The 15099-nt window shown below is 46.2% G+C and overlaps 1 long non-coding RNA gene across 1 annotated transcript in view; it reads left to right on the forward strand.

Moving 5' to 3' along the window:
• LOC141084697 (uncharacterized) overlaps positions 1-6023 on the forward strand; it is a 506767-nt gene extending 500744 nt beyond the window's left edge. Inside the window, exon 4 of the long non-coding RNA XR_012231086.1 lies at positions 5069-6023. This is a non-coding gene — a long non-coding RNA (uncharacterized lncRNA). The remainder of the gene's footprint in view (positions 1-5068) is intronic.
• Positions 6024-15099: the final 9076 nt, after the last annotated feature.

Below are 15099 nucleotides of genomic sequence, written 5' to 3' on the forward strand. Positions count from 1 at the left end.
GTGGCTTCTCCTAAGCCTAGATTTATTGGACCTTACAAGATTTTGGAGATTATTAATCCTGTCTCTTTTCGGTTGGCTCTTCCTGTCACATTTAAAATCCATAATGTGTTTCATAAGTCCTTGTTGAAGAGGTTTGTTGAACCAGTAGTTCCTGGGGTGTCACCTCCGGACCCTGTATTGGTTGAAGGTAACATGGAATATGAGGTAGAGAAGATACTGGATTCCCGTCTGGCTAGACGGAGACTCCAGTATTTGGTTAAGTGGAAGGGTTATGGTCAGGAGGATAATTCCTGGGTCTCTGCCTCTGACATTCATGCCAAAAGATTGGTGCGTGCCTTTCATCGGGCTCACCCTGATCGCCCTGGTGGCATGGATGAGGGTTCGGTGACCCCTCCTCAAGGGGGAGGTACTGTTGTGAGTTCATTTTCCCCTTCACCATTGAGGTCTGATGAACTCAATCTTATGGTGAAGGAAGGTAGTGAGGCTGATTACCAAGCACCTGAGCAGGATGATGATGACTGGGTGACTGGAATTGCTGACTGGATATAAGGCAGCCGACGCCCTTCTGCCTTGCTGGTGATTTCTCTGAGGGATTCTAGGAGACCAGTCTGATTCCTGCTCTTCAAAAGCTAAGTTTTCTGCTCTGCTTTTTGCATTTTTGTTTTGGTTTTGTTTTGCCTTGTTTTTCTGGATTTCTGCCATTCCCTGCTGGGGTGAGCTGAATTCCTTTTTGCTCTGTCTTCAGAAAATACCTGAGTACTGATTTAGTCTTTTTGAAGCCTAGCGTCTTCAGGGCTTTTTTCCCGATCAGTCTGTTGGCTCTTGTTTTGATAGGGTTTTAGCGGATTGCAGACAGCAGCTTTTCTGTCCTGTCCTGTTTAGTTAGCTTGGGCCCCATCGTTTGCTCAGCCTATCTTTCTATCTGTGTTAGTGTTTTTTCATCTTGCTTCACCGTCATTATATGTTGGGGGCTGCCTATTGCTTTGGGGTCTGCTCTGGGGCAGTTTAGATTTCCCTTTCTGTCTTTAGGCTATTTAGTTCTCCGGCTGTGATCGAGGGGTCTAGGGCACCGTAGGAACCCCCCATGGCTACTGCTAGTTGATGTTGATAGGTTCAGGGGTCTGCAATCCGATAGCTGCCAACTTCTCTGGTTTTCTGGACTTAGCTAGTATTTCTGTTTTTGCCTAGCACATTTTGCTGGCATTGTAATACTGCAATTTTTTTCAGCAGTGACATTTTATATGGCATTTATCGTAATAGAGTTAAGTCTCAATACAGACCCACACACACAAAAAAATAATTGGTTTCAAATAGTTACTATATTGATACTACAGTCTTATACGTCCATCTCTAGTGGGAAAATTTTGCTGACGTAATACTGTCTGCAACATTTTCTGAACAGAGATATATCATACGTAATTTAAATGGACAAGGCATGTGGTAAGGTATGGGGAAGTAGACGTGATGCTGATGGTGAGTTGCGGAAGCCAGGAACGTGGGCAAGGTGAAACTGTGCCTGCCGCAGGAGCACAACAAGCACACACATCATATTGATCTAGCTTTCTCTTCCATGTTGGAGGGTCGCAACACCACTCTTAAAGCCACACTTAAAGCCAAAGTGTAAAGGTTGTTTAATGGACACCAGATAATGCTTCCAGTCACTTTGCCAGCACCACCCTGTCTACCATACGGTCCAGTCTCAGTAGCCGTGATTCTGGACCACCAGTCCTTGGAAGGAAAGTGTAAATACACAGCCACTCAAACACAGGGTACAATGCTAAACAGACACATTTCCAGACTGCTTGCCCTGGAAATGTTGCCATTTAGGTTTGTGGAGACGGAACCAGGCGACACTATTTCTCCCGGTGTACCATTCCCGCTTTACACAAGCATGTATCCCATAACATAACTTGTGCCCTGACCAATGCTGTGACTGGGAAGGTCCACTTAACAACGAACACCTGGACAAGTGCTTGTGGCCAGGGATGCTACATTTCCCTGATGACACACTGGATGAACATTGTGAAAGCCAGGACCGTGGATGGAACACATGCTACTGACACTGAGGATTGCGGGCCCTTGTTCAATCAGGATTGCCTCCACCTTCTACAGCGGTTCCTGCACCTCCTCCTGACCCTCCATCTCACAAAAATCAACATCAGTCACAAGCAGGAAGCACTGCAGCACTGTCTCAACCAAGCGACCACAAGCTGTGCTGAAGCTAATCTACTTAAGTGACAAGCTGCACACCGCTGCGGAGTTGTTGAAATGTCTAACAGACCAGACTGATCTGTGGCTATCCCTCTTGAGCCTACAACCAGGCATTGTCATGAGTGACAATGGCCGTAACCTGGTGGCAGCTCTGAAGCTTGGTAACCTCACACACATACGATTCCTGGCCCACGTCCTCAACATAGTGTTTCAAGCGGTTTCTCAAAACCTACCCAGATCTACCTGAGCTACTTGTGAAAGTATGCCGTGGGTGTGCCCATTTCCGCAAGTTGACTACAGCTGCCGCCACCCTGGCAGTGCTGCAGCACTGGCGTGCGATGTCACCACACATTGAAACGCAACGTTACATATGTTGGCAAGGTATTGTGAGCAGCAGAATGCAGTAATTGAATACCAGCCACACCATGCACGTCAGTATGCTGGTCAGCCTCGGCACATAAGAACTGATGAGTTGGCATGGATGTCTGACATCTGTGTGGTTCTCCAAAATTTTGAGGAGGCAAAGAATCTGGAGTGCAGGGACTTTTTGCCTTCTCATGTATACTTCTTGCACGAGCACCATATCGGAATATGGAGAGCCAAACACTTCTTGCTTTTTCCCTCCAAAACTTTGAGGACTCCACCAATTTGGTGAGCGGTGATGACTCAATGCTTGGTTGGGACTTCTTTGGCATCAATTACTGCATCAATGCGGCGTGGCATGGAGGCAATCAACCTGTGGAACTACTGAGTTGTTATGGAAGCCCAGGTTGCTTTGTTAGGAGCCTTCAGCTAGTCTACAATGTCTGTTGTCTCTCATCTTCCCCTTGACAATACCCCATAGATTCTCCATGGGGTTAAGGTCAGGCGAGTTTTCTGGCCAATCAAGCACACTGATACTGTTGGTTTTAAACCAGGTACTGATACTTTGGGCAATATGGACAGGTGCCAAGTCCTGCTGGAGAACTAAATTTCCAACTCCAAAAAACTTGTCGGCAGAAGGAAGCATGAAGTGCTTTAAAATTTCCTGGTAGACGGCTACAATTACTTTGGTCTTGATAAAACACAGTGTATGTTAGGAGTCAGGTTCCTGCCACTGCACAGCAGGAATCCAGAGCCTTGCACCCAGTGGTCTCCCATTCTTCTTCGACCGCAGTGGAGCCTGCTCAGCAGATTCGTCGGTCCCAGCGCTCTGTCCAGGCCAACTCCGTGGGTTTGCTTGCTGCTGCCACCTCTGGCACAGCTATGACAATGCATGCTGCTCAGCAGCGAGATTCTCCAGGGACTAAGTCCTCATGTCGGGCCACTGAGCATGCCCGTGGAGTGATCTCCCATTGGAGATCGAGAGTCACGTGCTCAGGTCCTGCTCGTGTTCAGATTGGCCCATCCAAGAAGCCAGGAAGGTCCCGGACGCCCGTGGCTGTAAAAGGTTTGCATGGCCACTCGCCCATGTGCTAGGATAGACTATATTTACAGACTGTGTGGAGTGAGTGATGTATGCACGTATGAATGCCTCTGGTGAATGACTCATTAAGAAACTCCCTACCCTTGGTACGCATGTGTTGTGCAGCCTAGCCTGCTAGCGCCCAGGCTTAGGTGTAGGTAGGACAGAGGTTGAGTCAGGCATCAGTCCTCACCAGGGACTCAGCACGCCTCAGTGCATGTGCTCCACTTCATAGCCAGCGTCTATAGCGGCGCTTGCGGCAGCGACGCCGCACACTCAGTGGGCCTTGAAGGACTCTAACCCCGTGTCCTTGGGGTAGAGTTCTGTGGCCATACACTGTGCACTCTTTTGGCCGGGCTCTGTGAGCTAAACAGGCTCTGGCATCAACGTTCAGCGGATGTGCGACTCTGTGCATTAACAGAGTTCGCATCTGTTCACTTTGGGTGACGTAACCCACGTGTGACTGTTTTTATGCTGCTCTATTCTTCTGCCATTACCTAGCAGCAGTGTACCACCTCTGCACGGTGGACCCCGGGCTGCGAACGCACCTACTATTATTACAAAGCACTGGAAATTTTCAAATTTCAAGGCACCCAGGGCCACAGGCAGTAAAACAACTCCAAAATATCTTTGACCCTCCACCATATTTGACTGTAACTACTGTGCTCTTTTACTTGTAGACCTCATTCCATTTACACCAAACAATAGAATTACCAAATATATACTTGTGTATAAGCCGAGATTTTCAGCACATTTTTTTGTGATGAAAACGCCCCTCTCGGCTTATACACAAGTCATATGCCAGAAAGTCGGGGGGAGGGGGAGCGGGGGACCAGAAGACATCATACTCACCCTCCTCGAGTCTGCATATCAGGCTCTGCTACATCTCAATCCCGGCATCTGCTTCTCTCTTCCTGTTTTCTTCCTGTGGGGTCATGTGACACAGCAAATTAAAGTGGGATGGCTTTTATGCTATATTTGTAGGTTTTGTATGCTTTATGGACAATGTGAACATGCGTTTATATGCTGCATGTATACCAACTCAAACCAATCTCCATTTTTGTGTTTTTTTCTTTGTATTTTTGCATTCTGTGCAAGTCTGGGTGTGGCCTCCCTCTACTAAGCTGGAAAATGTTTTTAAGGCTTCCCCTGACCGGTGTCCACTGGTAGGGACCCAATCCTTTTGTCTGCCCTTATTCACACACTGACGTCAAATTTGACACATGATAAGGTTTTTAACATTAGACAGTGTAGGACCACCCCGCCCACAGAGTCACCTTGTCGATGGTGGGACGGCTTTTATGCTATATTTAATCAAATACAGTATTACTAAGAACTCTGTACTACTTAAATGCACTTTTGCTTTTTATTTATTTAATTACAGCAGGGTTTTTCTCATTTTGTCTTTTGTAGGTTTTGTATGCTAAGGACAGCATCAGCCTGTTATTTGGAGCAGTGGATTGCTAAAGAATCCTTCTGTGTGAATACGTCTGTGAGCCTAGGAACCTAGATATGGACATCGTGGCCTTTGGGCACACTAAACCTATGGAGCTACAGGGAAAGATGGACTCAAACGCTCAGAGGCGGTGTCATGCTGTGACTGTACATGATAAGGGAAAGGGGTCCTGGACTAGCCCTATGGCTGAGGTCCTAACGATCCCTGCTCTCAAAGGTACCTTTAAAAGTGTTAAAGTTTGGGCTACCAGCCTTACTGTTCTCCTATTATATCCTAAGCTGTTCCCTCCCTGTACCCCTGGAGGTCTGGGACAGAAATTCCAGTGTATAAAAAGACAAACAGGAATAACAAAAAGAAACTAACATACAAAACAGTCACCACAGGTTGAGAGAGATATAGTGAAGGGTAGGAATGTACAAACCAAATGGGAATAGGAAAATAGAAAGTGAACTTTCACTGAAAAGGAAGAGAAGGTCTGGTCAGATTTTATAGACAGGAAATGACCAGGTAAGGAGCAGTAATGAAATGGAGCTGCATGCTTCTAACCAGCTTAGAAAGGGTTGTTAACCTCTTCATCACCAAAGGAAATGAAATACATTTAATATGGAACACAAAACACACAGGCTAAATGGAAGACCTGCAATTCACAATACGTAATAATTTTCTAACCCCAAATTCCCAGGAGGACCTGACACACTTGTGAGAGGAGGGAAGTGATGAAATATGTGTGCACTGCTTGTGGTGGAGAAGACTTCCTAGTGCTAGAGGAGTTAGCAACAGGGATGCACTACCCATACCGAGAACTGGGGCTGAAATTAAGTCCATCACCTGTGGGAAAGATTGTAATCCATTGGGCCCTATCCTATATGCCTGTTTGTAATGAACAAGAACAGCCAAATAAAAGTTTAACTATTTTAACAAATTCTCCCTGGATTGTTTGCTGCAAAGGTTCTGGAAGATGGGAGCCTGGAGCCAGTGGAGGCCTGTGGGCCACAAGTAAGTGTATTGCACTCCACACACAGCAGCACATGGGAATTTTGACATGTATTGTCTGTAGGGTGCCAGAGCGTGCAGAAGTAGCAGTTCACCCATGACTACCTGACTCAGGTACCTTACACAAGCCTGGTATGTGTGTGAGTTTACCAAGCTTCACAGACGCCACCGGGTTATGGTCATTAACACACACCACCATGCCTGGTTGGAGGTGCAGAGGCGAGAGCCACCGCAGATCTGTCTGATCTATTATTCCTTTCAACAACTCTACTATGGCATGCGGTTTGTCTCCTAGACAAATTAGCTTCAGCAGAGCCTGTTTTCGCTTTGCTAGGGCAGTGCTACAGAACTTCCAGCTTCCGGCTGATGTGGTCAACGTGCTCTGTGATGGAACATTAGAGATGGAGAATGAGCAGGAGGGGGTGAAGGATCTGGTGTAGGGAGTAGAGGAAACCCTGATAGAAGTAGGGCCAATAATCCTCTTCGTCTGTAGCCCATGTGCCGTGCCAGGGTGGGACTCAGGCCCAGCTTCCACAATGTTCACCCAGTGTGCTGCAAACAAAATGCAGTGTCCCTGGCCACAAGAGCTTGTCCAAGTGTTGGTCGTTAAATGAACAATCACAGTAACCACTTTGGTAAGGGCACGGGTGATGTTCCTGGACACGTGCTGGTACAAGGCGGGGATGCCACACCTGGAGAAATAGTGACAGCTGGTACCAAGAAACCAAGTGTGTACACCTGTAGCAGGCCATTTTTAGTATATATTTCTAACCAACTACATTTCACACAAGCCAAGTTCTAGAGTATTTATATCAATAGTCAATCTTTGAACAACCAAATTTGTGCACCTGCAGCAAGGCATATTTTCTAAATATTTCAAACCACAGAAATTTCACACAAAGCAGGTTCTATAGTATATATGATAATAATACAAGCGGGGGTCTACTTTACCAATACCGATCAAAGATGTATATAGCAAATTGGTATGGATATATATATATATGTGTATTAAAACTTAACTTTTAATCTTAAAATAAAAACTGTATAATGCAAATTAAGGTGCCAAAAAACATAAAGTGATATTGCCCGTGCAAACGTGCCTAGGGAGAACGGTGTTGGACTAAGGCCGTCCAGATGAATGCAGACATGAAGTTATGTTAAGACTGGGGGCCTTTCTCACAGGAGCGCATAAACAGGCATCAGTGTATAGGACTAATACACATGAGATGAGTATAAGGACATATTAATAATGCACCATGGGAGTATTTGATATGCAGTAATTTTGTGGAATATGAGGCAATACACTATACTGGACTCCATAGGTGCTATATATTGTTCATTTTGACCTGTAAAATATGCCGATGTGAATTAGATATCTGATTTTGGAGAAATAGATATTTCTTTATGATTCGCTTTCTAATGGTAATTGTCCATATTGTTTGAAATGGGAACAGGAACTATAATAATGGTTTAGTCACCTAAAAAAACCTCTAAAAAAAGTGTGTCGCTGCATATGCTAAGATGTTCTATGGCTAGTGCTCTGTATTATTAATACCCGGCCATATTTAGACACCAAAGAGGAGGAAAAATAATCCACCCATATCTGGACAATAGGAGACGTCTCATTACAATTTGTTTTTATGGGCACGTTTGCACGGGCACTATCACTTTATGTTTTTTGGCACCTTAATTTGCATTATACAGTTTTTATTTTAAGATTAAAAGTCAAGTTTTAATACACATATATATATATCCATACCAATTTGCTATATATATATATGATAATAGTCAATTTTGGAACAACTAAATTTGTACACCTGTAGTAGGGCATATTTTCTAATTATTTTGAAAATATTTTGTGAACTTTTAAAAATGTTAAAACATCATAATTTTACAGAAACCATGTTAAACTGAATGGATGATTAATTGAATCCAGAGCATTTTTTCAATGGTTTTTGGGAGTGTTTTCAACTGAAAGCATGTTATAGCGTATGTATGGATCATTGAATCCATAAAAAGTTTTGGAAGGTTTGTTCAAGTTTTATATACCATTGTAATGTAACAAGAACCACGTTACAATATACAGATGAATCACTGAATACATAAAAAGTTTTGGAAAGGTTTTTCTCAGTTTTATATACCACTGTAATGTAAAAAGAACCACTTTAAAGTGTATGGATGAATTACTGAATCCATAAAAAGTTTTTAGCAGGCAAACCCCGCATGTTTATTGGCTTTGTAACAGGAGCCAAACATACGGGCCAGGGTTTAGAGCATTGTATCCGAGCACCAGACAGTGCTTGTCGAGTACCGAGCACCAGGGTCGGACTGGGGTGTCTGGGGCCCACCAGGGGAATGGACTCTAGGGGTCCACCCTATAGCTATGTGAAAATATCTGTCAGTTGTTATCCCCATTATAGAGGTGCATCGGCTGTAAAACACAGGGGTCTCCTGCACATCTACTGTGCGCCCCCATAACTGGGATGTATAATTACGGTAGTTTACATTAATGGGGTTCTTTGGTTGAAGCAAGTTATCACCAATCCATAGGCTCCATAGGATAGGCGATCGCTTAGGTCCGACCATTAGAAACTGCACCGATTGGAAGAATGGGGAAGTTTTATCGTTATAAGACACTTATCCCCATTTTAAAATGGAGCGGCAGGTGGGATATTTGACCACAGCTCCATTCATTCTCTTTGGGGCTTCTAGAAAAAACAAGTGCAGCCACGGAGGGAATGAATGGATCAGTGATCAAGTCAGACATGCCACTCCACTCCAGTCTAATGGGAAATAAAAAGTTCCACATTTTGCTGAATGATCCAAGTAGTCACACCCCCACCAGTCAAAACGTTATCACTTATCCTGTGTAGAGGTGATTATTTTTTTCCACAGGAGTACCCCTGTAAGTGCATCTCTGCCGCTGTGTACAAAGTATTTAATCTCTAATGGAAATAAAGAATCTTCTCCTAATTAATATTAGAGAGAACAAATGACTGCCATACACAACACAAGCCCCTATACCAAGACCAATACTACCACATACAGGACAAAATACCAAAACACTATGACCAGACCACATAGTGACCGAATAATACTACACACAAGGGACAAATACTACCACAACATGACCTGACCACGTAGTGACTGAATACTACTACACACAAGGGACAACTACTGCCACATCATGACCAGACCACATAGTGACCGAATAATACTACTTACAAGAACCAAATACTGCCACACCATCACCAGACCACATATTACCACCACATAGTGACCGAATAATAAGACATACTAGCTGAAGAGCCCAGCGCTGCCCGGGCATAGTAGCTAACTATGGTTAGTTATAACAAATTATAATGATTATATCTATATAAAGCTGAGTGTATAGCTCCGCCCACTCCCCATAGCCACATTCACTATAATATCCCACATCATCCCGTCAAAGCCACCGGACTACTACCCCTAATATCCAACATCATCCCATCACAGCTGCTGGACTTCTACCCCTAATATCCCACATCATGCCGTCAGAGCCACCGGACAACTACCCCTAATATCCCACATCATCCCGTCAAAGCCACTGGACTACTACCCCTAATATCCCACATCATCCCATCAGCCATAGCCACCGGACATCTACCACTAATATCCCACATCATCCCATCACAGCCGCCGGACAACTACCCCTAATATCCCACATCATACCGTCAGCCAGAGCCACCGGACTACTCCCCCTAATATCCCACATCATCCCGTCAGCCTGGGGTCAGGACCAGGGAGTTGAGTGGAATGGCCCGAACTTCCATACCAATGATCCATTTAAAAGAGAGACTGGGGTCAGAACCAGAGCGCTGAGTGGATTTGCCCTGTCTTGCATACCAATGATCCTTTTAATAGAATCCTGGGGTCAGATTCAGAGCACTGTGGGATTTGCCCTAGCTTCCGTACAGGAGATCCCTTTAAGAGAGGTCTGGGGCCAGAACCAAAGCGCTGGATGGATTTGCCCTGACTTCCTTACCAATGATCCCTTTAATAGAAGCCTGGGGCCAGAATCAGAGCGCTGAGGGATTTGCCCAACTTCAATACAGGAGATCCCTTTAAGAGAGGCCTGGGGTCAGTACCAGAACGCTGAGTGGATTTGCGCTCACTTCTATACCGGGGATCGCTTTAAGAGAGGCCTGGGGTCAGAACCAGAATGCTGAGTGAAATTGCCCTTACTTCCATACCAATGATCCCTTTTAATAGAAGCCTGGGGTCAGAATCAGAACGCTGAGGGATTTGCCCTAACTTCCATACCGGATATCCCTTTAAGAGAGGCCTGGGGTCAGAACCAGAGCGCTTAGTGGAATTGACCTAACTTCCATACCAATGATCCCTTTAAGAGACGCTGTGGTCAGAACCACAGAGCACAGTGGAACAGTCCTAACTTCCATACCGTATATCCCTTTAAGAGAGGCCTGGGGTCAGAACCAGAGCACTTAGTGGAATTGCCCTAACTTCCTTACCAATGATCCCTTTAAGAGACCCTGGGGTCAAAACCAAAGCGCTGGATGGTTTTGCCCTAACTTCCATACCGGAGATCCCTTTAAGAGGGAAGATGTGCCTATGGGATGAAGGATGTGTGATGGGTATATGGGCACAGGAGAGGGGGATTCATTTCTGTCATGTGCTCTCTGCTCCTTTCTGGGGGCAGACAATGGCTGGGAGCTTATGTTTCCGGGGATGCTAGATTTCTCCCACCATGTCAGTGTCTGATAAGGTGTTGTCGAGTGGGAAAACTGTTGCTCATAGCAACCAATTACAGCTCAGCTTCTTTTAAACAGCTCTGGTGAAATGAAAGATTCTTAGTGATTGGTTGCAAGGAAAGCTGATGCTCATAGCAACTAGTCACAGCTCAGCTTCTTTTAAACAGCTCTGGTGAAATGAAAGATGCTTCGTGATTGGTTGGTGATACACACACACATTCACTTTTATATATAGAGATTACCAGCATACAGGGACCAAATAATATCACATACAAGGAGAAATACTGCCACAATGTGACCAGACCACAAATTACCACCACATAGTTGTCGCGTAGACTTATCCTGTGTGACGCGACCAGCAGGTCGGTAACTAAAACGACAAGACAAACAAGGGAACACCGGGGACACAGTTACAACGGTGGGCCCTACAATAGGGAACGGGGACGTGGAGACCTCCTGCACTTCCCTGAGGCAGTGTCCCTGAACACTCCTAACGTTCCCTAAACAGGCTCTTCACCTGTCGCCGACCAGGATGCCTGAATCCCTCACTAGCCCTGCACCTATCCCTTACTAGGGAACTGGTTGGTGCAGACACTGGACCCACCGCTGTACTAATAAAACATTAGGGAAAACAACAAACAGGGAAAACACTTAGCTTTGATGTGCTGCAATTGCTCCAAGCAGCAGAGTACTGCACCCGGATACAGCTTCCACCTGAATAGCTGATACACCAAAGCTCTGGATGAGCTGCAAAGCACTGCTCCCAATAGCTCCTCTCTCCTCCAAGGTAGGTTGGGGAATGAACAATATTACCAACAGTGATTCAGAGCACCTGAAACCCTTTTATAGGAAGGAGGGAAGGGTTAACACCTGCTGGATAAGTTACACATGTAGTAACCCCAGCGACCACCGGAGGCAAAACCCATTAGCAGCAACTAGGTTGTAATAACCCCAGTGGCCACCGAGAGCTAACACTAACCTTAAGCCAGAGGCTTGCAGGAAAAAAAAAGGTTATATGTGAGCCTGTCTGCCACAATCCAAACATGGATTGTGACAATTGTGACCAAATACTACAATACTGATTATGAATACAAACCACAATACTAACAACACTTATTACCACCAGTGACATTATACACAGGAGCTCTGTATATAGTGTAAATGTACAGGTAATACAGTGATCACCGGTGACATTATACACAGGAGCTCTGTATACACTATTAGTGGACAGGTAATACAGTGATCACAAGTGAATTTATACACAAGAGCTCTGTATTTAGTGTCAGTGTACAGGTAATACAGGGATCACCAGCGATATACACAGGAGCTCTGTATATAGTGTCAGTGTACAGGTAATACAGTGATCACCAGTGACATTATACACAGGAGATCTGTATATAGTGTCAGTGTACAGGTACTACAGTGATTACCAGTGACATTATACACAGGAGCTGTATACACAGTATATAGTGTGCGTGTACATAAAATATACTGACTCACCAGTGACGTCTGTAGTTGAAGTCCTTCAACTTCGCTTTTCTTCTTCAACCAGCACAGACCGCCGTCACTTCTTCCAGCCAGGACTCGTCTCTGCAAAAAAATAACACAGTCATCAATAGCTGATCGCTTCCAGAGCACATTCCCTACTTTCTCACTGACTTCAACACTACGTCAGATGAAAAAAAGCGACATAGTACTGCCCTACATAGTAATAGGACTTCCTTTTTGTTCCCTCCATGGAAAACCGTTTCCTAAAAAGAAAATTATATTACAGTAGTAATAATGTCCCTAATTGGACCCTAAAGAAATTATGCTCCCAACTTGTCACCATAAACTAATATAGCATGTTTCTCATTCTGGCCCTCGAACAGTAATTAAGTCCCACATCCCGGCCCCCTTTATTTAATAATATCACCCAGCCTGGCCCCTATATTTTATAATATGCCCCAGCCTGACCTCCTTTATTTTATAATATGCCCCAACCTGGCCAACTTTATTTTATAATATGCCACAGCCTGGCCCCCTATGTCCTTTGTCCTGCCTGGCCCCCAGATATCCATCCCGCTTCCCCAGCTATACATACTAGCCCACATACAGTATGTCCTTTGTATAAATGATTGGTGGTGGTAGCTAGTGGTCCTTTTGTTATTGTGGAGCAGACAGTGACCGTACAAGGGGTATATACATATATTCCATATTTTTCAGCGCTGAAATCTCATCTCCCAAGATCTTGGTGCCGAGATCTCCATCTGCTCATGCGCCTCCCACGACAGCCATTTTCCCAGAGTTCACTGCACAGTAAACCATGTAAGTGTGGGGGCTCTGGGCTTTCACAAAATGTCGGAAGAGCCCCCACACCACCAAACACCCGCAGCGGCGTACATTGGAACACCCCCTCATCCCAGCCTGTGGCCTGCAGCAGCACTCCACTCTTGCCTCCTCCTGCAGTGACCCTGGGACCCTGCTCCACCATGGCCAGTAAGGTATATCCGCATTATAAGAAACACCCCCATTTTCCCCCCAAATTTGGGGGGGATAAGTGCATCTTATAATCTGAAAAACACGGTACACTTTACAACCCTGAAAAACTTTAATTAGATGAGGTACAGTGTAAACTACAGTTTTGAGTGTCATGCCCGCCATGTCCGATATGCCTGTCATGTCCATTATGCCTGTCATTCCCGCCATGTCTGTTATGCCGCTTGACTCCTGGTGTGGTGTGCACGTGCACTGAATTCTCATGCCCGTTATGTCTCGTGCTGCAAGATGCCTGGAGCAGTGTGCACGCGCACTTTACCTCATGGCTGCATGCCGTTGCTAGGTGACCATCCGTCTCTGCTCTGATTCTGCAATCCTCTGTGTTCCTGGAGCCCCTGATCATGTGACCTTTCCTGTGTTCCAGCACTATCTGATTCTGCAATCCTCTATGCATTCCTGGAGCCCCTGATCATGTGACCTTCTCTATGGTTCAGCCCAGTCTGATCTAGCAACGCTCTCTATGATCCTGGAGGATCTGAACCGGAAGTCCTTCCCTGATCCTGACCCGAAACTGCAGGTGCTATATCAGACCGCCCCTTCCTATGGTCAGGGCCTGAGTATCGTGTTGCTTCCCTGCATGGCTGCTTGGTCTGCTCGGTCGCTCCTTGTATTCTGTGCCCCTGCGCTCTGCCCTGTTGTGCATCTCTGCACACGCTCTGTGCTTGTGCCATGTCTCTAGTCTCGTGCCATGTCTTGAGTTGTCTCTCGTGCCATGTTTGTCCTTGCCTTGCTTTGCCTTGTAGTACTTCCACTGTTCTCTGCCTGAGCCTGTTTCGCTATGTCTTGCCTAAGCTCTTCATTGCCTTGTTGTTCGTCCTATGTTCCGTGTCTAGTCTCAAGGCTCCGCCTTGACCCAGCTCTGGGCTTCGGCCTACGCTCCGCTGCTAGACTCTGTCCCATGGTGCTCTCTAGCACATTCCATTTCTAGTCTCAAGGTCCTGCCTTGACCCGGCTCTGGGCTTCGGCCTACGTGCCGCTGCTAGACTCTGTCCTATTGTGCTCTCTTGCACATTTCTACGCTAGTCTCAAGGTTCTCCCTTGACCCGGCTCTGGGCTTCAGGCTACGCTATGCTGCTAGTTCTGTTCTCGCTCTGACCTGGCTCTGTGTTTCTGCCTACGTTCCGCTCATTGTTCCATACCCTGCCTAGCTTTGCCTTGCTTCTTGCTTTGCCTTGCCTTGTTTCTTCGTGTGCCCTTTGCATGAGCATGGCCTTCCTAGCCTCCTGCTTGTGCCTCAGCCGTGCTCGTTGGTAAGTGGCAGCTGTGTCGCCTGCTATGCCCCAGCCGGGTTCGCTGGAGTCTTACCCGCCTGTTTGTGCTGCAGCCCGTCCAGCTAGCCAGTGCCAAGCCATGCTCTCTGTGCTTCCTTGCACCTACGCTGTCTCTGCACTGTGCTTTGCGTGCTCCTCTCTTAGCACGTGCAGGCCCTCGCCTGCCCCGTGGCATACCTCCCCGTGCTTCTGTAAAAGTACGCGCAGGCCTTGCCATGTACCCTGTCATGCCCTCTTGCACGTACAGGTCCTAGCCTGTACTTTGTCCCTGGCGTGCCCTCTGAACGCGCAGGACTCTACCTTGAACCCTGACCCTGGCGTGCCCCTCTGCATGCACAGGACTCTGCCTTGAACCTGACCCTGACATGCCCCTCTGCACGCGCAGGACTCTGCCTTGTACCTTGTGCCTTGGCGTGTCTCTACACACGCACCCTG

Source organism: Dendrobates tinctorius, unplaced genomic scaffold (genome assembly GCF_039654945.1).
Source record: "Dendrobates tinctorius isolate UK_male_01 unplaced genomic scaffold, ASM3965494v1 ptg000026l, whole genome shotgun sequence".
Taxonomy (NCBI): Eukaryota; Metazoa; Chordata; class Amphibia; order Anura; family Dendrobatidae; genus Dendrobates; species Dendrobates tinctorius.